The sequence below is a fragment of the Cynocephalus volans genome, chromosome 13, assembly GCF_027409185.1.
Source record: "Cynocephalus volans isolate mCynVol1 chromosome 13, mCynVol1.pri, whole genome shotgun sequence".
Classification (NCBI taxonomy): Eukaryota; Metazoa; Chordata; class Mammalia; order Dermoptera; family Cynocephalidae; genus Cynocephalus; species Cynocephalus volans.
Genome location: NC_084472.1, coordinates 100965111 through 100992677, shown reverse-complemented (window position 1 = coordinate 100992677; position 27567 = coordinate 100965111). Strand labels below are relative to the sequence as shown.

The window sequence follows — 27567 nt, the reverse complement described above, 5'->3', positions numbered from 1 at the left end:
TTGTCACTCAGAGACAAGATGACATAGAAATTTCCACAGGCTTTAACTAGCATTCAAGACGGGGTTCTTAAAAGAGTAATAAAAAATTCTCCAGGAACCCGAATGTTTCACATAACATGTACACAATTTCTTGTGAAATCTTTCTATTGTCATGTTTTATTTTTGAGCTGGGTATGTTCTTTCCTCAGCTGCATGTTCTATAAGAAAGAAGGCAAAGGAAGTGGCTTTTCTGATAAAGCCCTATGAGAATGCTCTAATTACACTGGAAATATTTTTACTCATTTATCCACTCACTGTTGACTTCAGAGATATGTCTCCTCGTTATTCAGAAGAGAGAATAATGCTGAATTCCTCTATAGTTCTAAGATGGGAAATGATCTAAGTGATTCACTAGAAATGGTGAATCACTAGAAATGGTGATACCATTGAAACATGAGATCATCTGTCAGTACGGGTCTGAGTCCATCCATCATCCATCCACCCATCCATCCATCCACCCATCCATCCACCCACCCACCCATCCATTCAATCTCATGAGTATTTGTATAGAAACAATTATGTACCAGGTGCTGCAGGGAAGGGAAAAGAAATAATCCTTGCCTGCACGAGATACTCATGAGCAAACTAAGAGAGGTACGTTCAGACCTAATTATAATGCAAGTTAGACAAAGTGCTCGTGTTTATTTACCATCTGTATATGAATGCTAAGGAGGAGATAATATAAGAGCATAAGTCATTTCCCCTGCCTCAAAGTGACTGATAATCTCACTGGGGCTATAAAATGTAAACCCAATAAACAGTCACCTAACAAATCCTGGCAATATTCCCATGAGCAACCTTGGATTTGGAGTTCAAGAACAGCAAACCAAGAGAAGTGGCCCTGCTAGCCCAGAGGCGTGCTTTCCCCCAGGTCCTCTGAGGCAACAGTGGTATGTCTCTGAAAACCTGCGTGTCCTCTGTGTGTGGGCCGGTCTGCTGGCAAATGCTTTTACAAGCTGTTTTCATCAGCTCTTCGCCTGCTCGACTGAAATTCCCACGTCTCAAGAGACCCATTGCTTAACCAGGGTAGCGCTGTATTTCCACGTTTGCCTGACAAGGCTGTCACTTAAAGCAATAACAGCAGCAGTTTGATGCCCTAACTGTTCCAGGAGCCCATTTGCTAGACCAGCTCTGTCCCATGGAACCTTCTGCAGTGATGGACGTGCACTCTCCCGTACCATAGACACTGGCCAATGTGGTTAGTGAGTGCTTGAGATGTGGCTAGTGAGACTGAAGAATGAAATTCTTAATTTTATTTCATTTTAATACATTTAATTCAAATTCAAATACCTTAACTTTAATGAATTCGGATTTAAATTGTGGCAGCTGTATTGGACAGCAGAGTTCTAGATCCTGGAGCTAAACGGCATGGTGCAGTATTCCTTGAACTGACAGGGGCCCTGGTATTTCACAGAATCACTGAAGTGGGTAAAACCAGCTCTTGGTTTTCAATAGCCAGATGGACCCATGCCCCAGAGTTCATCTTCTTGTCAACTCTTTACCCTCACTCCCAACCTCAGTCTAGTGGTTTCCAAAATTTTTTACTCTGGTGGAACAAAGGACACACAAGACCACATAACTTGAATTCCATTAGCCTGTCCCCTACCTTTACCACTTCAAAACTTTTCATCAGAGTGAATGGGAAGATTAGGACACTTTGAGTGACACACCAATAAAGTCTGAGAAAGAGACCAGGAATCTGAATTATTAAAAATGTGTCTAGGTAATCCTCCTGAGCTACTAGGTCTCGAGACCACGTTGCTTCATACTGGAAACAGAGATTCAGTATAGAACTAGCCATAATGGGAGCACTTTCCCACACAAGTATTTCTGAGCATTTGATATGAGGCAGGCAGTAGTATAAGTTAGGGAAATAGCCATGAACAAGCCAGAAAAGATTGCTGTCATATGGTCTAGTGTGGGGAGGAAAAAGATCAACTGCAAACCGATCCAGAGAGAAATTCAGGTGCAGAGTGGTAATTGACACGTCGGGAAGGAACAGTCGTCACGAGGTGGAGAATGGCTGGGTTTAGGAGCTGCTTAAACTGTGTGGTTAGGGAGGTTCTCTTAGGGGGTGACGCTGAAGCTAGTGCTTAAATGGTGCAGAGTTGAGGTCTAGGGGAAAAGCATTCCAGCCAGAAGGCACAGCAAGGGCAGCGACACTGAAACAGGAGCAAGCCGGGGCCGCCCAAAGGCTAGACGAAGGCCAGCGTGACTGAGCACAGCGAACGAGCAGAGAGGGGACTCAAAGAGGACAGGGCTCCCATCACACAGGGTCTTACAGATGTGCCAAGTCGCCTAAATTTTACTCTGTAATGTGATTACAAGTCATTACCAGGATTTATGCAAGGGAGTTATAGGACGGATTTATACTTTTAAGAGATTATTTTTTCTGTTGGGTAGAAAATGCATCATAGTAGGGAGACTGTGGAAACCCAGAAATGGGAATCCTTTCTACGGTATAGGGAGGAGATGACAATGACTTGCATTAGAGCTATAGCAGTGGGTGTGGTGACATGTAGTTAGATTCTGGATATATCCTGAAGTTAGAACCAACAGGACTGGTTGACTGAATGCAAGACATGTATGACGGAAAAAAAGGTGTCAAAGAGAAATGATTCTTAAGTTTTGGACCAGAGCAACTGGGTAGCTGATGGAGCTATTTGCCTCACAAATGAAGGACCAGGGAAAAATAGGCTTCGGAGGGGCACCAAGAGTTTCACTTTGGACACCTAAGTTTGAGATGTCTATCAGACGTCCAGGCAGGGATGTCACATAGGCAGCTGGATATGTGAATATGAACCTTATGGGAGAGATGCGGACTGGAAAGACAGGTTTGAGAGTCACAATCGTGTAGGTGATACGAGACTCCAAGAGTTCACCCGGAGACAGTGGGAAAGAGAAAGGAGGAAAAGGGAGAAGAGGGGGCAGAGGGGAGAAAAGGGAGGAGAGAAGGGAAAGGGAATGCAGAAGGGGAAAGCAAAGAGGAGGGGACGAAAGGGAAAAGAGGACAAGGGAAGAATCTGAAGACTCAGTCCTGGGGGTCTGACACTGAGAGGTCGGGCAGGAGAGACAAGCAAGTAATGTGGTCAGAGGAAATCCGAGAAAATGTGGCGTCCTGGGACCCCGGAGAAGAAAAACTCTCGAGAAAGAAGGAGGGAGGCGTCAGCCGTGATGACAGCTGCTGGGAGCAGAAGGGGTGACCAAGGTGCCACCGCAGGGGACACGAGGGCAGGAGGCTGGCTGGGAGAGAATGGGAAGATAGAGACAGGGACACCCCCTCCCTTGCAGACGTTTTGCTATAAAGGGAAGAAGAGAGATGGCGGGGTGGGGTAGAAGGTCGTGGGGCTATGCTTGTCGGCGGGGCTGGGACAGGAGTACAGAAGGTTTTGATGGAGCAGGAGGATGAGCTATTCTCACTGTCCCGTGGGAAATCAGTGCGTGACCACCCGGGCAGTCCTTGCAGAGCCCCGCTTGCCTGTGAGTCAGGCCCTGAGAACCGCTCCCGTGGGCGCTCCTGAGTTTCCATGGATGAGAAGAGCTCTTAACTGGATTGAACGTGGGGACGTGGCCACTAACAGCTTGACGTCATGGTCTCTTAACAACTCTCGGGGCCTGACATCATCCGTTGGCATAGATCGTACCACCCAGAGAGACCGGCTGCTCGTGAGAGTGCCCCTGGAGGAGCAGGGCACCCGCCGACTCAGCACGCCTGGCATTTGCTGGAGCCAGAGCCAGAGTGTCGTGGCCTCATCACCCTTCCGTCCACTCCTGCAGCCCGGTGCCCCCTGCCTGCCCCAGGATAACACGGGCAGGGTGGGCTTTGGAATCATTGACCTACTCACTGGGCCTGGCTGCCTTTTTTCTTCATCCCTGGTTTTCTGTTTTGTTTCGGTTTTACCAATTCTTTTTTTCCCCCCAAACAATAGACACACAAGAGGTATCAGGAACTTGGTACAGGAGGCCTGGTTCTTCCATCAGTTTCTTCTTTTTTCCTAAATTTCTCTGCTATAAGAGGTCAGGAGGAGATGAAGCCAGGTACATTCTACGCCTCGATACCGATCTGTTGCTACACAGCCAGGCCTCTGAGATACTTCCTCTGTAAGGGGTAGAATATTTCTGCTCTCCCTTCCAACTCCAAAGCACAGGATTTTTAAACGAGTGCCACCAAAGATCCAGTAATGCCCATGATGGAGCAAACTGCTGCCCTCCAGATCAAGGACAAGGTGGCAGTGCACAACAGGCCCAGATCCACCTAAAGAGTCCAGTTCACATGGAAGCAACACGTGTTCCTGTCCTGCTGGAAGGACCAGGGCTGCTTCCTAAATGGCATTGCCCATTGTACCTGCGTCCACCCTGGGAACACCACCTCAGCCCTGCCAGTAAAACCACCAGTGATCCACACCGCTGAGTGCACAACCCCGTACTGGGATGCCCAGGCTGGGAAAGGAGTGTCTCAATGCCATTCTAGAACACTTTATAGGACCCCAGCACTCAGCATCATAGGAGGTTACAATGGAGTTTGCTTTCTCAAAATAGCTGAGACAATTGCTTTTATTCTTGGAAGCATTTGGGTAAATACTAAGAAGCACAGCTGTGTGGTGCCCTGCAGGGTAACTGCCTTCTCTTTGGCTTCCCACAACTTATGTTTGAATGAGAGAGCTCCAGTGGCCATCGGGGGACAATAGAAATAAAGATCAGATGTCACCATGTAAGTATTAAATAACTTGCAACTCCAGGAAATGCCACTGAGGCAAGAAGTCGAAGGAATGGCCCTGTGCTGGCAGATTCTGGATGGAAATGTGGAAATCTTGCCAGGCTTTTCTTGCTTGTTATTCTTGAGGGACCTGGGGAAAGGCGTGACTATGGAATTGTAGAGCAGCTGATGTAATAATTTATGAGCAGTATCAGCTGAGATAGTGATTTGCCCCCGGTTTGTGACAATAATGGAAAAATAACATTGCATCCATCACACAAATATTCATGAGTGGGAAGAGCTGGACAACAAGGGCAGAAGTTTAAGTCAGAATGAGCACAAAGACAGAAGCAGGAGGCTCAAGAGGATGAGTGTGGCCTCCCCATGTGCCCACCACGGGAGTTTCGTCTGCCTCTCCAGCTGCAGATTTAATTCCTAGATGCAAAGCTTCCTCATGTTGGTCGGCCAGGACACCTGGGAGAGGCTCGGCAAAGTGAAGTAGTGCAGAGTTTGCCCTGAGTCACATTCCGGTTCCGACACAAAAAAACCTAAGGGGATGTGCAATGTGTTCTCAGTGCAGGAAACAGGGCTAGCAGGTGCCTAGGGGCTCACTGAGCTAAAGCATCCAGCTACCACTAAGTTCCTAAATGACTCTGCTTTAAACAAACCTCATGTATCCCAGGGCAGGGCAGATGTGAAAGAAATCATGAAGCTGGTCTTTGGAGGCAGCCTTCCACTTCTTCCCTTGCACTTTCCTTCTTCCTCCTGTGGTGAAGACCCCCCTGATCACTCATGCCTTCAGTAAGTCAGAGAGACCCCTGGAAAAGCAATATTAGCTTGGGCTAGCAGCCGAGGCCTTGGAGGCAGAATGACTAGGCTTGAGACCAACATAACTGACTAGTTGCATGACCTTGAGTGAGTTATTTCACCGCTCCATGCTCAAGTTTTCTCATCTGTAAAATGGAGATTTAAATACATATTTTGTAGGTCTGCTTTGGTGATCTAATGTATGTAAGGTGCTTAATATGTACAATTCCTGGCAGGGGGTAGGTGCTCAATGTATGTTAGCTATGACAAGTATTATTTGATAAATCAAGAACACCTAGAAAATTGAGGGCTCTCTGAGCAGATGTCCCAAAGATGGTTAGGCATGAAATACAGGTGGAATGGAGAGCTTAACCCAAAGAATTGAAGATCCAACCCTCACCTTCCAACTCCTGTGCCCACTGGGGAGATCTCTCAGGCAGGTACCCCCAAATTATGACCAAGTCTATTCTACCTGGACATAAAGTTATCCTTGACTCCAAATTCTTGGGTGTGTCTTGTGCAGCATTTGGTGAAACCACATCTTGTCCTAATGCCCTTCAAGGGGCCAACTAGAGATCTAGAAACTTCAGATTCTCTCTGTTACTCAGGGATACAGAGAGGGGATCTAGATTCTTCCATAGGTCTCCTCCCACTGTGAGTATGGGGCTCCCTCCCGGCAGTCAGGGGCTTCATTTAGATGTTTGTATCAGCAAGACCATGGCTCACACCCAGAGTCAAGGCATGTTGCTTGGTTCCTTTGCTTCCAGAAGTCATGCATACCTCCCAGGGCACAAGTTAGGGAAAGCATAACTAATTAATATAATTTATCTTTGTATGGTGCTATATGCTTTTTTTTTTTTTTTTAGCAAATGCTTCTTTAGCTATAATGGTTAAAGAAAAGCTGAGATGAATGACTTGCAATGTAGAAAAGTAGTACTTTCAATTTCACAAATGCTTATGGGCAACTTCGAGGAGCTATCAAGGTAAGTCATAGATTATATTCAACTGTATTTGTTAATAAATTACCACACTGGGTGGCTTAAAACATTGGAAATCTATTTGGTCACAGTTCTGCAGGCCAGACGCCTGAAATCGAGGTGTCAGCAGGACCATTCTCCTGCCAAAGCTCTAGAGGAGGCTTCTTCCTCACCTCTCGTTACTACAGCTTCTGGTGGTCCCTGGTGTTCCTTGGCTTGTGGTCACTTAGCTTTAATCGCTGCCTCTGTCTTCAAGCAGTCTTTTCTCTGTGTCCCTCTGTGTCCAAATTTCTCTTTTCTTTCTCTTATAAAAACATCAGTCATTGGATTTAGGGCCCACCCTATATCCACTATTATTTCAACTTGAGATCTTTAATTACATCTGCAAAGATCCTGTTTCCAAATAAGGTCGCCTATTTTGAGGTTCCAGGTAGACATGAATTTTGCGGGAAACTATTCAACCTCCTATGTTGGGGCTCATACACTTTAGTGAAAGAGATAAGACAAAAAGCCATTAGCTAGAATACAAGATAGAACAGAAGTTCTATGCGAGCCTTGAAGTGAGTTGCGGGTAAACAGGGGAAGGGATGTTTCCATCCATCAGATCTGGGGGAAGGGGGTAGATAAGGTAATTTGAGAGACAGGTCTTGAAGGATGAGAGATATTCTGTAAGTCAGGGCATTCCTGGAAGAGGAAAAAGCCTGCGTACAAAAACAGAAAATCAAGGACAGTTCGGGGGTCACAGGGCTCTACTTACTGTACTATTCTGAAGAGTAATCATTGGCCACTTTCCTTGTGCCCATGCACCTTGACTGCAAGTGTCTAGCACAGTGCCTTGCGTGTATCTGAGACCTGGTTGGTATTTGCTGACGGATGTCGCTGACATGGGAGAGTTTGCCTCCGTTCCTCCATTCAGACACTTGAGCTGTAAGTTGACCTTTGTAATCACACGTGTTGTTCTTCACCAGGAAGCACCAAGTCACATAACCGATGTAATAATGACAACAAAGTAATTCAAACAAATAGCTGATTAAAGTCGACTCTTGAAGAGTAACGTGGCCCTAATCACTAAGTTGGCTAATAGTTTTCTCTATGCCTAGAACAAATTCCTACTTCAGTGTCCTTCTTTCGTGCAACACGTTCAGCTTTTCTGGTGTGCGAGGCACTGACGAGGGCGGACAGTCACGGACAGGCACGACATGGCCCCTGCTCTGTCCAGCTCAGAGGTGAGCGTGGAACCTGAATGCCCATGTGCCGCCTGCCAGTGACTACAGTGTGAAGTCACATTTCCTTTCACACTCAAGTTACAGTGGCTCTGGGTTCCCATACAGCCAGGGTTTCCTTCGACAAATGTTCCGAACAGCCACGAGATCGCCTACCTGGTTTGTCAGGTGGTCCTACGAGCCCTTTGCTTACTGCCAACCCGGGAGGACAGACACTCAGGCTGGGCCTCCTAGTCTGACTCCGGAAGCGCTGCTCCCACACTGGCCTGCTGCCGGGCTTTCCCTCCCTGGTGCAGGAGGAGGAGCCCGTGGCCATGCCCAGCTTGTCCCCTGCTGGCCCAGGCACCGTCCAGTCTCTGTTTAGTAGTGAGGTTCCCACGGGGCTGAGGTTCTGCTGGTTATGTGGTACTCTGGTTTTGTTGCTACTACACTGAGCCCTGTCTCCTGCTGCCCCTTCTGGGTACAGCTGCTGTTTGTCAGCCCCCACTTTCCAGGCGTTATCCACAAAATGGCATTAAATTGACCAATACACTAGAATTTCATAGAATCTCAGAATGCTTTGCCTGTAAGGGATTTCACTAACCAGTTGCTCCTATTTCTTCATTTTACACAGGTTCAAAGACTTTTCCCAAGACCATATACATAATGACTTAATTTTATTGGTACCTGATTTTATTACCCATCTGTTGTCTTGTTGGCTAGCGCTGCCATAACAGAATACCACAGACTGGGTGGCTTAAACAACAGAAATTTATTGTCTCACAGTTTTGGAGGTCAGAGGTCCGAAATCAGGGTGTCGGCAGGGTTGGTTTCTTCTGTGCTCTGTGAGGCTGAATCTGTTCCAGGCCCCTCTCCTGGCTTCTGGTGGCTGCTGGCAATCTTTGTCATTCCTGGCTTGTAGATGCGTCACCCTGACCTCTGTCTTCTTTTTCTTCTTGTGGGCATGTCTGTCTCTGTGTCCAAATGTCCTCTCTTTATAAGGACACCGGTCACGTTAGATTAAGGGCATCATTTCCAGTAAGTTAAAACCTCATCTTAACTGCTTACAGCAGCCATGACCCTATTTCCAAACAAGACCACATTGTGAGGTTCTGGGGGTTAGAAATTTAACATATGAATTCTGGGGGGACACAATTCAACACATGACATCTGTCCTCACGTTACATATGATCGGAGTCCATTAGGACAGAAAGATCATGTGTGCACAGAAGCATGCACATCTGTTTTGGGGCAGGGGTGATCTGTGTCTACCTTTAAACATGTAGCGATGTTTAAAACAAACTCTGTCTTCTTTTTGTCTTTTAGACTACTTTGCATCAGCACTGTCCGATGAGCACTCATCAGCACTGTTAGCTCTCAGGAAACGCAGGGCGTCTGTTCTTGGTGGGTATGATCAGAACGGCTGAATCCTTTTAGGGAACAAGCAACACAGACTTTCTCTGTGGCTGGCCACTGACGTCCCAGCCTTGCATTCAGAGCCTCCCACAGAAGCCATTGACATTTATTTAGAAACTAATTGTGCTGCGGTTTGGGACGTGAAATGGAAAAAGACCAGTTCACATTACAGTCCATCTTGGGATGAAATGACTATTGTGGCACCAGGAGAAAATTGTTCCATTAAGTCAAAGGCAAACCTCAATTCAGAGGACAGAAAAGCCAGAGCCCTGAGACGAAGGTCTCCATATGGCAGAGCCATGGCTGCATTTTAATAGCTCCGCAGTCATCATAACGCTCAGCTCCTGACATCTATAAAACCCTTTCGTTCTCCTTCCTTTTCCTGTAACAGCTTATTCTCAATCATCCACAAAGGTCTTAACCACAGCAACATTCTACTCTCAGACTGGTCTCTCCTTCCTCTTCTGAAAGCTGTGACTCCCTCTCTGGCATCTGTGGTTGTCCCTCTCCTCTAAACTGCAATTGCATTTAAAATCTGGACCCCTCAGTCAACACCCCGCAGGAAACGCTGTAGGACACCTGTCTTCCCGCACACCTATATCTGATTTCTCCTAGGAACATGTTAGAAATGCAGAGTCTTGGGTCCCACCCCACAGCCACTGAACGATAGCCCATGAGTGGAACGTACACTAAATTAGAGAAGAGCTACTCCGCAGCATCCTCTAGAGTTAGGGCTGAATTCAGGCCCTCGACAGCTCACTGCCAAGCCAGCGAATGACTCTCTCTAATCTCTCAGGGACTTAGTCTGTCCTCCCTTGGCTGACCACCACTAGTGGTCACAGAATGCAAACTGCTGTTAACATTAATTGTTAATATCTCAAGACCCACCCTGTTCTCTGCAAAACAATCAGTATTTAGATATGACACATAGGATGGTAAATCTGAATTTCTGAATCAAACACAAATGCTTTCTTGATTTTCTGCTGTCTGGGATTCTCTGTGTCGTTCTAACATCTCTAGCAGGATTATCATCATCAGTTACTTCAGCCTTTTTATAGTTTTTAAATTGAGGATCAGAGAATGTTAACCGGGAAAGGGAATGAAAGGTTCATTGAGATCAACCTCCTCACTGGACAGGTGAGGAAACTGAGTCATGATCAAGTCACAGCCTTAGACAAGTCCACGAGGCCCGAGAATGTCAGGGAGAGACAAGAACCTGCACATTTGGTCTCTGGGTGTGGGCGTTTTCTCTACCACACTGTACTGTTGCGTGTTACTCTGGGCTGGTTAGCAGATTGCATAAGCTGTTTGGCCTGGTAACGTCTCAGCTGCTAACCAAACAGAGAGAACTGAGCAATGAATGAAAGTTCTTAGAAGGGTGGAGTGGCTTCTGACCTCCTTTCAGGGTCCCTGGTGCAGACTCAGGGTAGAGTGAGTGAGGTGGAAGTGCCCGTGATTGTTCTCATTAGCATGATGAAATCGCTACTTAAGGTGTACAGGGGACTTGTGCAAGGGGGCGAATCCTGTTTGGACACTCAGCAATGCTGAGAGGCCCCATGAACTCCAGTTTCACTCCATTCTTTGTCCAATAACCAGGCTGCAAATACGCCTTTGCCTCCCCATCTTCTTTCCAATGCCAAACCACCATCCGCAGCGGAATACATTACCAGGCTCTGATTAGCTCACGCATCCAACTAACTGAGGTCAGGACTGTGAACCATGTGGCTTCCAGGGGGCAAGGACTGTGGCGTGTTCCTGAGTGGGATCGACCTTGGGCACGGTGTACTCTCTAAGACCACAGCTCTGCAAGAGCAAGCCCAGCCTTGTCACCCATTGGCCGCCACCACTGCCCTCACCATATATTAAACTCCTGCCTATGCCAGGACTGGGCTAGGCGTCCTGTGTGTGTTATTAATGCCCAACAGTAGCCCGTTTTACCGATATGCTTCCTGTGGGCCAGAGGCTGAGTCATTTTTATCTCTGATGAAATCAAATTAAAATATACATCAGGATGGAGAAGAAAGTGTAAAGTCTGTGGCCTGAGAAGTATGTGACAGGCAGAAAGGGGCATTCAGGTTAGACGTCAAGGCTGCCTGGGAATAACTATGTAGTGTGTGTGTGTGTGTGTGTGTGTGTGTGTGTGTGTGTGTGTGTGTGTGTGTGTGTGTGTGTGTGTGTATTACAAGCTTAATTAAACACATATTTATATATTTAATATATATACTATGTAATATATTCATATGTTTAAAATACCAATAGATATGGTGAATGCGGATTAGCTAGAGCTCATGCACACATGCACACAAACACACACACGGTCAGCTCTCCATATCCATGGGTTCAATCAACCATGGATGGAAAATATTTGGAAAAAAAAAAATTCCACAAAGTTCTAAAAATCAAAACTTGAATTTGTTGCATGCCAAGTAGGACGTTGAATCCACAGAAATGAAGTGATGTGCAGGCATTGTACGAGGTATTATAAATAACCTAGAGATGATTCAAAGTATGTAGGAGGATGTGCATAGGTTATATGCAAATACTAGGCCATTTTATATCAGGGACTTGATCATCCATGGATTTTGGGATCCGTGGGGAGTCCTGGAACCAATCCCCCATGTATGCTGAGGGACAACTGTGTATACCTCATATGCCATTCGTATTTCATATGTATAAATAGCATACACATGTCCACCGTCTATGTCTATGCTACACATGGCGTCTGATACTGTGGTTCTAGTCTGCTCCCACCCCCTGTGGATGTTTTCCTGAGCTATTCTCACCTCTGTATCCCTACAGTCCTACCGGGTTGAAGTGGATGTCAGGAGGAAGGTTCATTTTCCTGGAGAATAGTGACTGGGGAAAAAAAAATCAAAAATCAATGTTACCCTGTAGTGAGTAGGTCTGTCCATGAGGTGGTGATGTTCGTACAACTGAAGCAGGAGGAGAAAAGGTCAGGCACAGAGAGGTACCCACCGAATTGATTGTGGAGTCATAAATCCAAGCACCTCCACAGACTCTCACTCCCACGTCTGACAGATGCTGGCGACTGGCTGCCAGGGCGTAGGAGATTCGAAAACAGTGTCTCAACAGCTGCTAGTCCAGTCTGGCAAGGGGACACATGAGAAGCCATCAGGAGCGCTGGCCATGTCAAGGGGACTTGACGGTTCCTGGACACCCCCACATTCTCTGGCCCGTGGGTGGCTTTTCTGCTGCTCACTGATCACGTGGGAAGCATTCCAGCCGACACACAGAGCCGGCGCTGAGTCTCCGGGAGCCCTTGGCTTCCTGGCCAAAGCCCTTGTGCCTTTCAGCCCACACCTGGAGGCTCCCACCGGCTGGAGCCCATAGAGACAGGACCTAGGTCAACAAAAAAAGCTCTGCACATCGAAAACATTTCCCAGCCCCACTTTTTGCAAGCTGCTGCTGCTAAAGGCAGAACCACACTGAAACAGATATTCCCTCTGCCCAGTCTTTGAGGAGAGTCAAAATGCTATGAAAATAATTTACTACTGAAGGCTTCCCTCAGGCCACAGTCCTGTTTTCTAGTTTTATGAAGTTACATTTCTGTGTAAAAATTGTACCCTATGTCTTTATCAGAGAGAAGGGAAAAAACCTGGGTTGTCTCTCTGTCTGCTATGGGCACTTGGTTTGCCTTATCACTTTCAGTCCCTTCAGAGACCCTGCTCTCTGGGGACCTCACAGGGGGGGGAAGCTGGGCTCTGAGAGGCACTGGAACTTGTCTAAGGTCACACACGTGTCAGCCACAGAGGCGGCGGCAAACCCAGATCTCTTTGGCTTTCTTTGTTCTCTTGGCTGCTGTGTAGATATTAGACAACTGGCTTTGGAATGGAAAGTAGGATCAGTCACATAATGCTGTCCTTTGACATGGGTGGGGAGGCCTTTACAGTGTAGGAGATGCTTTTCCACTGCCCGGGACCAGTGCAGAGGAAGTGTGGCACTGAGGCCCACCCCTGCCACTGATTGTCTGCCTGGCTCCTCCTCACCAGCTGAGCCGGCCCCTGGCCCCTGCTTGCTCCCTTGGTGGGCAAATCCTCCATCCACTGACTGATGCGGGGAGGCTGTGCCAACGCCCCTGCTCTTGGGGTTTCCAGGGTCACAGACCCTGGGTGGGCCTGGGATGGAGGGGTGCTAGACAGGGGTGCTCAACGTAAGCAAACTTGGCCTCTCGGTTTTACCCAGGGCCGGTCGTGACTGAGGCTGAGAAAAGTGTCAGTGACGAGGGGACTGCTCAGCACAGCCTGGTTTCCTTCCTCACCTGCAACAAAGGTGGTCTTTTGGCCAAAGTCCTTTAATTTGGCAAATAAGCCTGAGACGTAACTCCCAAGTTAAATTGGACCCAAGAGTGAGTTGGACCTGAATTAAAGAGAGGCCAGAAATCTAATAAGTTCTGGGTACTGTGGGTTTGCTAGATAACCATAATAACGATTGACATTTATTGAGCTCTGAGTACAGACCAGGCCGCATTTTAAGTGCTTTACTTTATCAACCTCCTCCTGCCCACCCTGTCACGTACTTACTATTTGTGCCCAGAAAAATGAGGCAAGAGATGATGTGGTTTTCTCAAGACCCCAAAGCTAGTCAGTGGAGGAGTGGGAACTTGAATTTGTAACTACTGTTCTGTATTGTCAAAATGTCCCCTGACCTCCCCAAGGCCGTGTCGGAGGCTTCCTGTGAGCCCTGCAGCTGTGCTGAGTTCCTGGCATCTGGGGAGGCCTCTGTTTAGCTCTGACCCTTGGGAGACACCCTGGGACAGGCCAGCCTACAAGGACCACATGGGGCAGCAGCCCCTCGTGAGTCTTGGATGCATTTTTATTTTCTCTTTTTCCTTTCCTTCCTCCCAAGTCCTCCCTGCCTTGTCTATCGAAAAGGTTGACCCAGTGTCCTAATCACAGCTCTACGTTGTGTTAGAGGTGTGTTTATTTTAAGGTCAGCAGCAAAAAGAAGGGGACAGCCTCCATCCTGAAGGGCCACATCAAAGCTTACTCTTTAATCTTGACTTTGCCCCCACCCTCCAGACCCCAGCCAGCAGCCTGCGGCAGGGAGACCGTATTGCATGCACCCTTATCTTGGCAACAGGATCATAGGATCGTTTTGTCTGTTTGCCTTTTTGGCCCTAGCATGTAGGAAATGAGCTTAATTGAAGCTGTAAAGTGAATTTGTCAGGAACACAGAAAACACTCAGCTGCATATGCTCAGTCTAACAGACACTGTCAGTCTAATCAAAGGCCTTTCATTATTAAAGCTCCCTAACCACCCAGGGCTGCAGGTCGCCAAGCCACCTTGCCCATGTGCCTGAGAGGCACTGGTCCAGGAAGTGGCTGGCACACCACCAGCTGGTACTGTGGACCCCACACTTGCTGGATCATGACTCTTCTCAGTCATGAATCCCCACCAGTTTTTTGCCATACCCAATCCTGCAGACAGAGCTCTGAACTGGCTCAGGTCCTGGATTCTGGTTCTGCTTGCATGCTTGACTCTTGGGATTTGGGCCAATCTTCTTGGTGCCTCCATATGCCCACCTGTACTGTGTGGCTACAAATATTTGCTTAGGATCATTTTAGCAGCTGTAAAGTGTCCTGGGATCTTTGAATGAAAGACACTCTATTCGTGCTTATGAAGCAAGCGAGTGATGACTCTGGCCCCATCCACACTGCAGAGTTCTGGGGAGACAGACTGGACCCATTCATCCTTCATCCAGTCCTAATTTTATTCTAAAGCCTCAGTGTGGGCCAAGGCAGCCAGGCCTGTCAGAGAACTGAGCAGTCTTAGCACTTTCAAAGTACCTTCTATTTGGTAAAGTTGTTTTTTTCTTTTTCATCATTGCATATTAGCAAAGGTAAAACGACCAAGCAAGAAAGAGAACAATCGTGAAAGGAGAAAGCCCTTCTCAAGGGAGATCTGCTTATTAGGCCGTTACAAAGGTCAAGGAGGCCATTCTGCCTGGGGCTGGGAATTATACTATTAGCATGTTGGGCTCTTCTGGACCCACCCTGCATAAATATCAGGGTGTCATTCTTACGTTTATTTTTACAGACTTGTGTAAAAGTCTCAGGAGAGCAGAGCTGAGAATGAATAGTATGGAATGTCCAGGGATTGCTAGGGATTAATGTGGATGTCTTAGTCCATTCAGGCTGTTATAACACAGTACCACAGCCTGGGTAACTTGTAACCAATAGAAATTTATTTCTCACAGCTCTGGAGACTGGAAGTCCAGCGTGGTCAGGTTTGGGTGAGTGCCCCCGTCCAGGCTGCAGACCGTGGACTTCTCTTTGTATCCTCACAGGGTGGAAAGAGTGAGACAGCTCTCTGGCCTCTTCTTATAGGGACACTAATTCCATTCATGAGAGCTCCACCCTCATGCTCTAATGACCTCCCAAAGGCCCCTCCTCCAAATACCATTACACTGGGGGTTCGGGTTTCAGCATATGAATTTTGGGGGACACAGACATTCAGTCCAATGCATTGAGTATTTTTGCTTCTTCAGGACAATTCTGTTGTTGCAACCCACAACCCTGCCTCTGTCTTGAGGCTGCAATAGCATTGTCTTAGTTCCCTGAATCCTGCAGCCCTCTACCTATCTACCCCTCTAACCCACTCCTCTCTAGGATCACTTACTTAAAGAACATCAGGTCTCTGCTCATTCCCTCCTGGATCCATTTAGTCTCCTTCTTCTTTGAACTCCTCCCTAGCCCCAGGAGCCAGGCATCCCATCAAGAAATCAGCCCCAGGCTGTGGACATCTGAGAAACGTGGCATCCTCACTCCCTCAGGGCAGAGGTTCCCCCCCCCTGCCCCCCCCCTACAATCAGCAGGATTGAAGACAGGCCTTCATTCACCGTGGCCTCCAGTGTGGCTCTTTTCTGGGTGTGCAGAGCATGGCTTCCTGTTGCTCTCACAGGGAAATGCAAGTATCTTATGCAGACTTACCAAAGCCTGACGCAGACTGGTCTGTCTTCCTGTTTGACCCAATTTCCTCTCATTCACCTCTTTTCTCACCAAGCCCAGCCACACCGGTCTGCTTTCTGCTCTTCAAGTACATGCAAGTTCATTCCCACCTTTGGGTTTTGCTGGTCTCTACCTGGCACACCTTGGCCACCAAAATTGGCATACTGGCTTCTTCTTGTCATTCAGATCTTTGTTTAAATGTGGTGTTCTCAGAGGCCAATCCCTTGAGCATTTTGTTTAAAATAGCCCTTCACTTTCAGTCACTTACATATTGTATGGCTAATTGTCTTCAGACATTTAAAACCATCTACAATTATTAATGCTATGTAGGAGTTAACAAGTATGTTGTCTCTTTCCTTCCTGTGCTAGAATACAGATTCCCAGAGCAAGGGCCTTGTCTGACATCTTCTCTGCTGTAACCCCAACACCACGGAATATATCTGGCATTTGGCAATTTCTCTATAAATATTTGTTGGATGACTCAATGAATGAAAAAACTAGAAATATTTGTTATGGACTCCAAGAGGTTGCTGGCAAACTTCACTTCGCAAACCTCATAGATTTTAGTGTTGGCACTGGAAGTCCCACCTGGACCCACTGCTCAACCAGTGGAAGGCCACAGTGCTGGACCTGGGCTGGCTTGCAGTGTCCTAGTCACCTGGGCTGTCTGGGGCTTGCCTGTGGTTAGTAGAGCATGATACCTAGGGGGAGCCAAGAAGCAACCTCCAAAACACAACAGAGAGTTCAACTGGGCCATTACTCTTCAGAGGACAGGCAGAGAAGAAGACCTTGGTATGAAGGAAACTAGGCCAGAGTTAGAACCTATAGGAATTCCCAGAGCCATGGGAACATGGTTGTAGGTCCTTTGTAGGAAGCCCCTATGATTTAGGCCGAGCAGCTGAAGGAGCAGTTGGAGTTACTTGGTCCAGGTCCACAGTGACCCGTAGCCCTTCTCTGGAAGGGATGATCCGGCTGCAGTTGCACCTTGCCCTGCTGGTGAGGACCTGGTGCTAGAATGGGCTATGGGTGGGGTGGGGAGTATTCACTGCTGAAGTCTTTCTTGCTGCTAAGGAGAAGGATTTAGAGGAGGACAAAGGAAGACCACCAAAGAGGTTATCCAACAGTCCAGAAAAGAGAGGAAAAGAGCTGGTGATGGCAGAAGGGAGGAAGAGAAAGAGATTCATGCAGGTGCCTCTGACACGACCAGAAGAACAGGATGGACCACCTCCAGAGGTGCAGAATGCTACGCTGGCCGGCACCCTTAGCCCCTTTCCCTGTAAAGGACCCTGAACAGCTCCTCTTGGAGCTTTTCTGCAGCTACCCCCTCTATTTATGTCTCCTTTTAATAAAGTGTTGCTTGCTTAAAAAAAAAAAAAAAAGGAGAGAGAGAGAGAGAGATTCATGCTAGAGGAATTACTGATACAGAATAGACAAACTTTAACCTAGATCGGATTAGACTGATGGAATGAGGAAAAAAGAAGACAACACGAAGACTGGGAGGACCTGAGCTTGTTCAACTGTAGAAAGGCTACCGTGTGTCTTGATTAAGTTAAGGACAGCCATGGAAGAGGCAGGTTGAAGGAGGAAAATGTGCTCTACTTCTGGACAGGCGCAGGCTGAATTTGACAAGCTTATAGGGCCTCCAGAGAGATTTTTTTTCCAAAAGCAGCTGGAAATATAGGCCTGAAGCATGAGAGCCCCAGGAGCCAGGCAAATGGATACCAGCATGGAAGAAATTGTATTATTTTGAGTAAAATGAGGCTTCTAATAGTAACTAAGAATTTTAGTGAAGGGAGGGAAAACCAGAAAGACATATTTAACTTGAACAAAACTAATAGTGATCAAGGTAAAGCTTGATGTTGGAGGACGGTTTCTTAGTCCAAGGAAAGTTTGGAGATTTAACTTTTAAAAGTTATCATATGGTTTCAGAAATCACCTGTCTTTTTGCTTTACAAGGAGGACTCAGGGGTAACTCTAGAGGGTCAGAGGCCCAGGAACCAAAACCCCAAAGGGCCAGACCAGGAAAATATAGTTCTTCTCATAAAAAGGGGAAAGTGCTCCCGTTCAACGCTGCTTTCCGCAACGTGACCACCTGTGAGAAGCACTTGGTGCAGGTGACTCTGAAAGCATTACAAAGAGTGAAAACCACTTGAACCCTAGACAGCACACATAATGTTCATGAAAATGTTTGCCAATGACGAGAGGTCGGTCATAGGGCAAATAGGGTCCGGAAAGAACCCTCCCCCCAAAAAAAATTGAGGAAAGAAAGTGATATTTCATAAGCCAGTGTTACAAGCATGAGAGAATATTGACTACGTAGCCTTGGGCTCTTTGTGCTGAGTTCTTATAATAAGCTCCAGGCCAGGATTTAAAGATGTCAAGCCAAGGGAACAATCAGGAGGTAGGGATGAGGCTACTAGTCAGGGCTGCTAACAAAGAGTTGGTCACATGGGATGGGGCAGATGGGAAGCAGGGCAGGTCCTAGGTGAGAGCCCCAGGGAGGCCCCTCAGGTCAGACCCAAGGCCACGGGGTAGGCCTAGCAGCGGAGGAGAGGGCAGGGAGGGCAGGCAATGGCCTTGCATGGCGGGAGCTCCTGGTGCTGCTGTTTCTACTAATTCCTGCCTTATAGGTTACCTCCAGATGCCCCCGGAAACTGGCATCTTCCTCTTGAAATACAGGACAGAGAGTGCACTCTAACATTTCTTGGAGGTCCTCTCGGCAGTGTGGACCAGGAAATAGAAGGGGATTTGTGAGTCACGTTGAGAAATGCTGTATACAAACACATTCTTTGAATTCACAGCAATCATTGGTGTATTAAAGGCTCTGCAAAGCCCTGCTGTTGTTAACCAGTTTAATTAACCCGATATTTCCCCCCAAAACATGCCGAAAAACATGCTTTATCTTCACGGCCTTAAGGTTATTAAATCCCTGAACAACGACAGTAATATTGTCACCAAATTTGATTTGGCTGCTCTGATTGGCTGCACCCATCCTTTCTCACTTGCCTGTGTTTCTGCCTGAAAGTTAAGTTGAAGGGAATGACTTCCTCCCAGGAGGGTATCTGAGTAGGCGTGCATCCTGGTTGGAACACTCAATGATAATTTTCAACCCCTTTGTAGAGCATTCTCTGTGTTACAAAGCACTTTTGCAGAAATCCTATTATTTATCATTTCTCACTGTAACATAAAGAAATTGTAGGAAGCTGAGCTGATTGCCTTCTAGGAGTGCAGTAAAAGAAGTTAGGTTGCTGGAGGGTTATGCTAGTTGGTTCCTGTAAGCTGCAGATTTGGGATAATTATATTCCTACTTTCTACAGCAGCTTCTGCAGGTCAGGAGTGCACCACTGCTTGCTTTGTGGGTGTTTCTCCTACTGATCCCTTCTCACGTTTCACCTGTAATTACTCGAATACTCCTAGGATGCTGGCTGAACAGGTTGATTCAGATTGGAAGACCAAAAACTCGTACTATTTTTCAGTTCCTTGCTGAGTTTTCCGATGATTATGCTATTGCTAACAGGATCAAGTCTAAATGCCTTTGCCTCCCTTCACAACATCATCCCCCGTCACTTTCCAGCCATACGTGCTGTGCTCCAGATCCTGGGGTGCTCCCCCCACTGCCTGCATAGGTCATGCTGCCTCCAATATACACCCTACATTCTCTCCTTTCTTTACCTGCAAAGTTTTCCCTGACTCCCCCGGGACAGAGCTGGTCACTTCTTCCCCTGGGTCGACAGCATTTTCTACCCATGCACCTTCTGTAGTGCTTAATGGCACACAGATGAAGCTCAAGGCACATTCATTGAGTGGCTGGTTCATTTAGCACTTTTACATGTCTCTGGATTTGATGTTGAGACAGGAACCCGTGCCCATAACCAATCATCAGTGATCCATCAAGGGTGGTGGGACGGAGGAGCCAGAGCTAACGTTGGACCAGAGTGGTTGGGACTGGCCAGGGCCCAGTGGGTGCCTAGTACAGTCTCTGGGGGGAGAGGCAGTATATTTGATTTTTTTTTTAAAAAAATACTTTTCAAACGGAGCACAGATTAGAAGAGGATGAGAAACAATGGGCCCAAGAGGAAGAATGGATCGAAAGGAAGCCACACTGGGTGAGAGAGAGAGGAACAGCAAGGACAAAAAACTGCCCAGGACCCAGCTGCTGGGGGGGCGGGGCTCCACCTCACTGCCAGGGAGTTGCAGGCACAGGGCGGGGCTGGGGAGCAGACCTGCCCCACCTGCAGCCTCCAGGCGCGTAGGTAGGCAAGAGCTTGTAGTCAGATTTGCATGGAGGGGAAGGAAGGGTAATAAACAATTTGTTATTAATTTTTCACCTACTTTTACAAAACATTTTGTTACCGAGACCCCAAAGGTCCACTTGTTCATGCTCTATAGGCAATGACTGAGAGACAAGAGTTGGTGTAAGGAAAGGTGGCCTTTAATCAAGAAGCCGGCAGCTGGGGAAATGGTGGACTCATGTCTCGAAGACCATCTCCACCTCTCCCTGGTTTGCCAAAGGGTTTTATAGGGGTCTGTGGTGGAAAATTGACTCATGGTGACCAGGCAGGGATGTACAGACATGCTTGAGTGTTTCAGATAATCGTCAAGAAGTTTCCTGGGTGGGAGTTGACCAGCGTCATACTTCATTCTCCATGAGTTCAGTTCCTGTTAGTCTCAAACAAGATCAGGTTAGGAAGCTAGTAAAGAATGGCCATCTGAGTTAATAATTTTTCTCTAATTATTTGTGTACAATGTCACAGCAAGAGTCATTGTTTTCTGGCAATTAGCTGTAGGCTATGTGTTTTGGGTTACAGGAGAGAATAAGTTTTTAAATTCAAAGATTTAACAAAAAGGAGTCACTTCTGTTCAGGTTTTTACAATTTTCTCTTTGTATTTAACCGTCTAGTATTTGATTAAAATCTCTAAGAAAAGCTTAGTTCTTTCTGGGCTCAGTCCACCCTTGTTATCTTTTCAGAATTTTTGAACTCAAAAGGACATAAACCAAATTTCTAGACATGGAGCTCAGCCATGCAAGCAGTCCCGAGCAGGTCTATAGGAAAGACAAGCAGCAAACACAGCAAGCAGAGAGGCTGCACCTGTTTTCTTTCTGGGATTATCCTTATCAGGGAGTCGGAATTAGTTATTAAATTATATTTGCCTGCTAAAGTTGCTTTACCTTTCTCAGCCTAAAAGTCCAGCGATGGGCAAAGGAGATTATAGACCATTGCAATTAAAAAGGACTTCAGAGTCATTTAGTTCTCCCCACCTCATTTCACAAGGTGCAAATGAACAGGCGAGAAGCTGAATTCAAACACTTATAATAGACTTGATAGAATTCTGTAGCTCTTCCCTCCAGAGGACTCACACTCAGTTTAAGGTCCTTTTAAACAACCATTTTCTGATTTGTTTTTTCAGAAGCAGGACAGCAGATGCAAGGGTGGGAACAGGAGAGAGGAAAGCACCCTGAAGCGACGGACACAAGAGAGGAGAGAGTGACAAGAGACCGCCTGAGCTTGTTTAGATAATTTCACTCCAAACAAATCCTCGCATAGATGAGTCATCGTGAAATATTGATGCATGAAGGGATATGCTGAGTTGCCCGTGCCTTAAAATGTACTAATGGACAGACGCAGTGGTACAGTTATGTATCTTAATCGCTAGCTCAATAGACAGCATTGAGCATCTACTGTATACTAAATCCATGGGGATTAGAGTAAAAGTGAAAATATGAATATGTATAATGAGAACAAACATTTATGGAGGGCTACAGTGTTCTAGGCACGGGGCCAAGTATTAGCTCATTTAACCTGAATAGTCAATATGATTGTTTGCCCATTTTATACGTAAGGAAACTGAGATTTAGGACCCCAAGGTCTCACAGTTGATGGGCGGCGGTGCTGAGACCCTGACTCAGGTGGGCCTGAGTTCCTAACCATTATGCTGTAGTGACTCCCAGGGGACTAGATCCCTGGCACTCGTACTCGAGCGGGTGGAGCACATCTGAACAAAGAGTTCAGCATCATGTGATAAGGTCTCCAGGTGGGAAAAGGGAAAGGAGGAAGTCACAGGGAAGCTAACACTATAGCAGGTGCTTGAAGTACGAGGGAAGGGTCGTCCATGGCCGGGGCGGGAGTGCACTTTAGGAACGGAGCCGGGGTACACAGGAGACCCTGCCTGATGCTGAAGAAGAACCGAACGGTGCTAGGGTCAGACTAAACACACCAGGGGGCTCAGAAGTGGGCCTAAGTCCAGTTGAAGAGAGAAGCCCATCTCGACACAATCAGGGTGAGGGGTAGGACCCGGGGCCTCACAGCAGAAGCTGCTGCTGGCCCTCGGAGCTCAGTCGTGGTGGGGGTGGCTCCGCTGCAGCCCTCTTGGGTAGCCAGCCGACCGCCACCCAGAGTAGACTAGTCTGGAGGCCCGGGAGGGCAGGTGCAGCTGGCCGGGGCTGCCAAGCACCAGGGAGCCACTGAAGGTGGTGTCAAGCTGCTGCTGCTGCTCCTGCTCTGAAACGGCCTGTTTCCTCGCCAGCAGCTTCACCCAGTCTCACTGCTTGAGAATCAGCGACAGGCTGCAGTGGGGGGACTGTAGGAAGACAGGGCATGACAGGGACAAGGCTGGGTTCTGCAGGTGATGCTGATGCCCAAGGCTCTAGCAAAGTTTTCTTTCCCTTCATTGCTATGTGTTGCCTAGGTCAGTCATCCAGTCTACCACAAAGACCCCAAATCATAGCTAATCCGTGGACACCAGCCAGCTGAGTGCCGGGGCCTCTGGCAATATTCACTTGCCTCCTTAGAGAGGCATCCCTTTTCTCTTTTGCTCACCCCACATTTTCTCTTTTTCCATTTCCCAGCCCTAATCCTCTCTAATGCTCTCTTTCCTTTCTTCTTCCTCTTTCTTCCACCCTCCTCCAGTGATGGCAGCCGGGTGGCGGGGAGCTCTGGACGCAGGTGACTGCCTGCTCGGATTCTCCAGCCCCCTTTGGGACAGCAGCGTCCCCTTGTGGCCATGGGCTGCCTCCCTCCAAATCCCTCAGGGGGGCCGGGTGGACCAAGGCTGAGCTCTGAGCCCCACCCAAAGCCACCGGCACAGATTGCTGAGCTGGAAGCTGCCTTTTGAACACATCTTCCAGGTCAGTTTCGGCTCTCTAAAATCTGAGAGCCACTGCCCTGGAAACAGAGACCCTAGAAACTTTCAGGTCTCTGATGTCTGATCAGAGAAACTGTCTCCCCCATTAGACCTTCTCTGGAAAACAGAGAGGCCTAGCAGAAGGCAGGGTGACAGTACTGGGCTTACCCTTCCCCTGTGTTCTCTTCACACATCTGTCACTTCTACTAGACTGTGAGTCCCTAAGGGTGGGAATCATGTTCTCTCAGCTCTGAATCCCGAGTCTTGGGTGGTGTCTGGGTCACCGTAGACACCTGACAATTGTCTGTGGAATGAACAGATTGCTGATGGAGGGAACACTCCCCTCCCTCCTCCTCATCTTTTCTCTTCCTCTTTCTCTTGGGGCCCCCTTGGCCTTGGACACAAAGCACAAAATGTTTTAAGAAATGGTTAATGTTTAAAGAGAGAGGGTTAGGAATAGGCAGGGCAACAGCAGGTTGCTCAACTGACAAACAAACCCACCTTCTCTTGCTTCCTAAGCCAACAGGAACTCACCTGGCAGTGGCTCAGGCTGGCCGTGCCGCCTGCCATGCATAGCTATTGCCCAATATTGCTGCAACAACCTGAGACTATAAATAGTCTACTGACAAGTCCCCCGCTGGGGCTGAACAGGCCTGCTGGGTGGCTCTTATTTGTTGCCCATTCAAACAAGTGGAGAAACTTCTTTTTTCAAAAGTCTTATTTATAAAATCTAAATCTGGGGTGAAGTGTCCTACCTTGCCCTTGAGAGCAGCTTGCTCTCCTGTTTTGTGACTGCATGTTAGAGTCTCCCTGGGACTCTCCCTTCTTATTACAGTTAGCCAGTATGTCACCCAGTTCTGCCGATGAAATGATAATAATGAAAATAATGATAATAGTTCTTCAGTAGACCTTTCTCCCTCTTCCATTTCTATCAGCCCTACAATCGTCTCAGCTCTGATCTCTGTGGAAGGCCCACTTTAGAGCTCTGCATATCGGCTAGTGGCCCTACCTCGCTCCAGTCTATACAATTGATTCTCCTACACACTTGTTTTCATGTTTTTCTCCTGTTCAGAATCTTTTAATGTCTTCCCACTAACAGTAACAGTGGCCTACAGCTTTTTAATGCACACATTATTCTTATACACATTTATTTATAAATTAAATACATATGCTACCATCAGTTTATATAAAATATTGGAAAAGCTTACTTTCATCGTTCATTTTTGACAAACATAAAAATAAACAAGTGTTCTAATATATTTTCCCTGTACCCCAATAGATCATTTTGAATACCCCACATATCACTAAGGATAGCGTTGAATCATTTTTCTTGGCTGCCATAGCCCCCCAAGATCTAGTTCTAGGTCATGTATTCATCCTCAAAACATTTCTTAGAGACTACTGTGTCCCAGCAGGTGACAATAAGTGTCTCAGTCCCTACAGATCAGGAGCTCACAGACTGGTGGAGGAGATAAACACATAAGTAAGTAAATCCTGGAGAGTTATATGTGGCATCATGAAAGTTTGCACAAGGCCTTACAGGAGATCAGAGAAAAGGAACAACTTTGCCTGTGAGAGTCAGAAAAGGCTTCACAGGGACTATGGGAGCTCAGTCTTGAAGGATGAGTAGGAATTCACCAAGTCACAAAAAGGAGAAAGGGCGTGTGTGGGAGAGTGACAGAAAATGAGGATTGAAAGGAAGGTTGTGGTCAAGTCGTGGATGACCTTATTGCCCCACCAGTAAGTTCGAACTTATCCTGACATTCGTGGGAGTCATGAGATATGGTGACAAGTTATATTCTCTCCCAAGTGTAATTGTACCTCTTCCCTGTGGGAGTAACAGAGTATGAAGTAGAAAGCACAAAATCAGCCATCCCTCAGGGGGGCTCTGCACACCTTACCCTGCCCGGTGCAGGGCTCCCGTGACGCTGATAGTCTGTCTTGCTCGGAGGGCCTGCATCGAGGGCCACGGCCTCACGGTGGCAGGACACGCCCCTCCCCAAAGTCTAAGGGCAAGGCCAGGAATGGCCAGTGTCAGGACAACAGCTAACAAGGACCCACACTCCATGACCGGGACTAGTGGTCATTGGAAAGGTGTCTCAGGGGTCACCAGATGGTGGCTTTGTGATGAGAACAGGACACATCTCTCATACATGATCAGGAATCAGTCAACCCCAACTCTAGTAAAAGAACAAAGTTTTGAAATATAACACAATGACAGATAAATGTCATTTAATGAGACCAAAATTGGAAGGTAAGACTTTCTCATCTCTGTATCTCCGTAGTTCCAGGGTGGGAGACGCGGCCACCCATCTTCTCTCTCTGTTCCAGTTTTGTTAAGAAATTGATGTTCCTGCCACGTTCCCAAATAAGCCATTCGTCTTTTAGGTTCATTAACATGTCCAATTCCTTTCCTAAGAAGCTTTACCTCGAAAATCTCCTTCGAGGGGTTTTTATTCACTTAATCAACCTTTATTGTGTGCCTAACAGTTGCCAGGCACTGCTCTTGGCTAGGTTTTTAATTCTGAAATATTTCCCTTCACAAATGAAAATAACGCAGATGATCACAGTCTTTCTGGTGGGTACGTTGGGTTGTTTTGCCCAGCGGGGATGCTGGACTAACGCCGAGCCATCTACGCTTTCCCTCTTGTGACCAGGGCCAGGCGTTTACGAGCTCCTTGGCCCGTGTGTGAGGCGCGGTGAGCGTGGTGCGTGTGCAAAGGCTGGCGCTTTCCGGTGCAGAGCCGAGCTGCCCATGCAGTGCTGAAACAGCAGCCCTGAGCTTTCAGCCTTACGTGCAAACAACCTGAAATATTCATCCAGAGGGAAATGTCGTGTTGAATCAGAAATGATAGGGGTCCTTATCTGGAGTGGGAAAAGGCTGTGAGAGATCTAAAAATTGAAATGACAGACATGAGATGCGATATGCAGGGCTGTGGCCATCAGGGCTCGGACAACCTGGGAAACAGTAGGGTGTTGTCGGAGATGGACAGGACTCGAAGCCAGAGGCTGCTGCCTAGCTCAGCCCTGAACACCAGCCATCCTCTCTAAAAGCTCATACCCTTTCTTACTCTCCCCTTTCCCTCCACTGAGGGAAGAGTTGAGGTGGTCCCTATCCATGGACTCGATTCTGAAGTGTTGCGTTTATCTCATTGTATTTTCACCCTTGCCAACAAAAGCAAGATGCATTACGTTAGCGCTGCCTCCTGCAGAAGCAGATCTGAAATGTGGCAGCTTTCACTATTCTAGGTACACCCCCCCCTTTTTTTTGGAAATATTTTGGAAGAGCAGAGAATGAAATAAATGGTCTTTGCTATCTGCTGTTCTCATCCAGCGTTTCCTCCTGTGGCTCTTCCGATATCTTCAAATAAGGAGAGAGGCTATGAAAAGGAGAAAGAGCCCCATGAAAAGGGGGAAGAGAAAAGGGGACCTCATCGGAGACAGGAGAAACCAGAAACCACGGCTCCACCTAACCAGGGCAGTTGACTTCATTGTCTTGAGTACTTTGTTTAAATACTCTTCATCACAATGCCCCTTTTTGCAAATGACAGTGATAAAGCCCGCTTATCTCATTAGGATATCATGGGAGAAATAATGACAATTTACAAACACATGGTCAACAAAGTATTATCTGTGCACTAATTGTCACAGGTAACATTAATTGCTTCTTACGTGGGTAGTAGTGACCCCCAAATAAAACCCTCTACCCCATTCTCCCTGAGAAGGAGGGAGTGAGGGAGCTGCTGCCAGGCAGCCTGGCTGGGTAGGCAGGATGGTCTGCTCAGGGTTTCGTTTATATGAGGACCCAATGAATCTCTCAGGAGTGACGATCAGCGACGTTGAGGCTGAAGGCTGGCCTCTAGTTTTAAGACTACTGAGCAGTTCAGAGCAGACGCTTGAGCCTAAGCAAGGAAGAGTTCAGGAGCTGGACAAAGAGTCTAGCTGCACCTGACCGAGATGCAGTTATCCAGGCTGGGGCTCAAATAACTTCACCAGTGTGGGCCGCAAGCCAGAAAATACTATGAATATGTATATTTCTTTATATTTACACATAATTCACATTTTATGTATTCATTAATATGTATTTAGATTTACATTTATCACAACTGCTGACCCTCTCTCTGGACTGCACCTGTGGTTTGCCTTGAGCAGAGGTTGGCAACGCCCACCCCATGCACCACATCCAGCCTATAGTCTGTTTTTGTGTGGCTTACGTGCTGAGAATGATTTTTACATTTTCCAAGTGTTGTTACAGAAAAAAAAAAAAAAAAGAACATGCAAAAGAGACCTGAGGTGATACACAAAGCCTAAAATATTTACTTCCTGACCCTTTGCATATA

General features: G+C 47.2%; 1 pseudogene; it reads right to left on the bottom strand.

Moving 5' to 3' along the window:
• LOC134361741 (C-myc promoter-binding protein-like) overlaps nucleotides 1-23797 on the bottom strand; it is a 114179-nt pseudogene extending 90382 nt beyond the window's left edge.
• Nucleotides 23798-27567: the final 3770 nt, after the last annotated feature.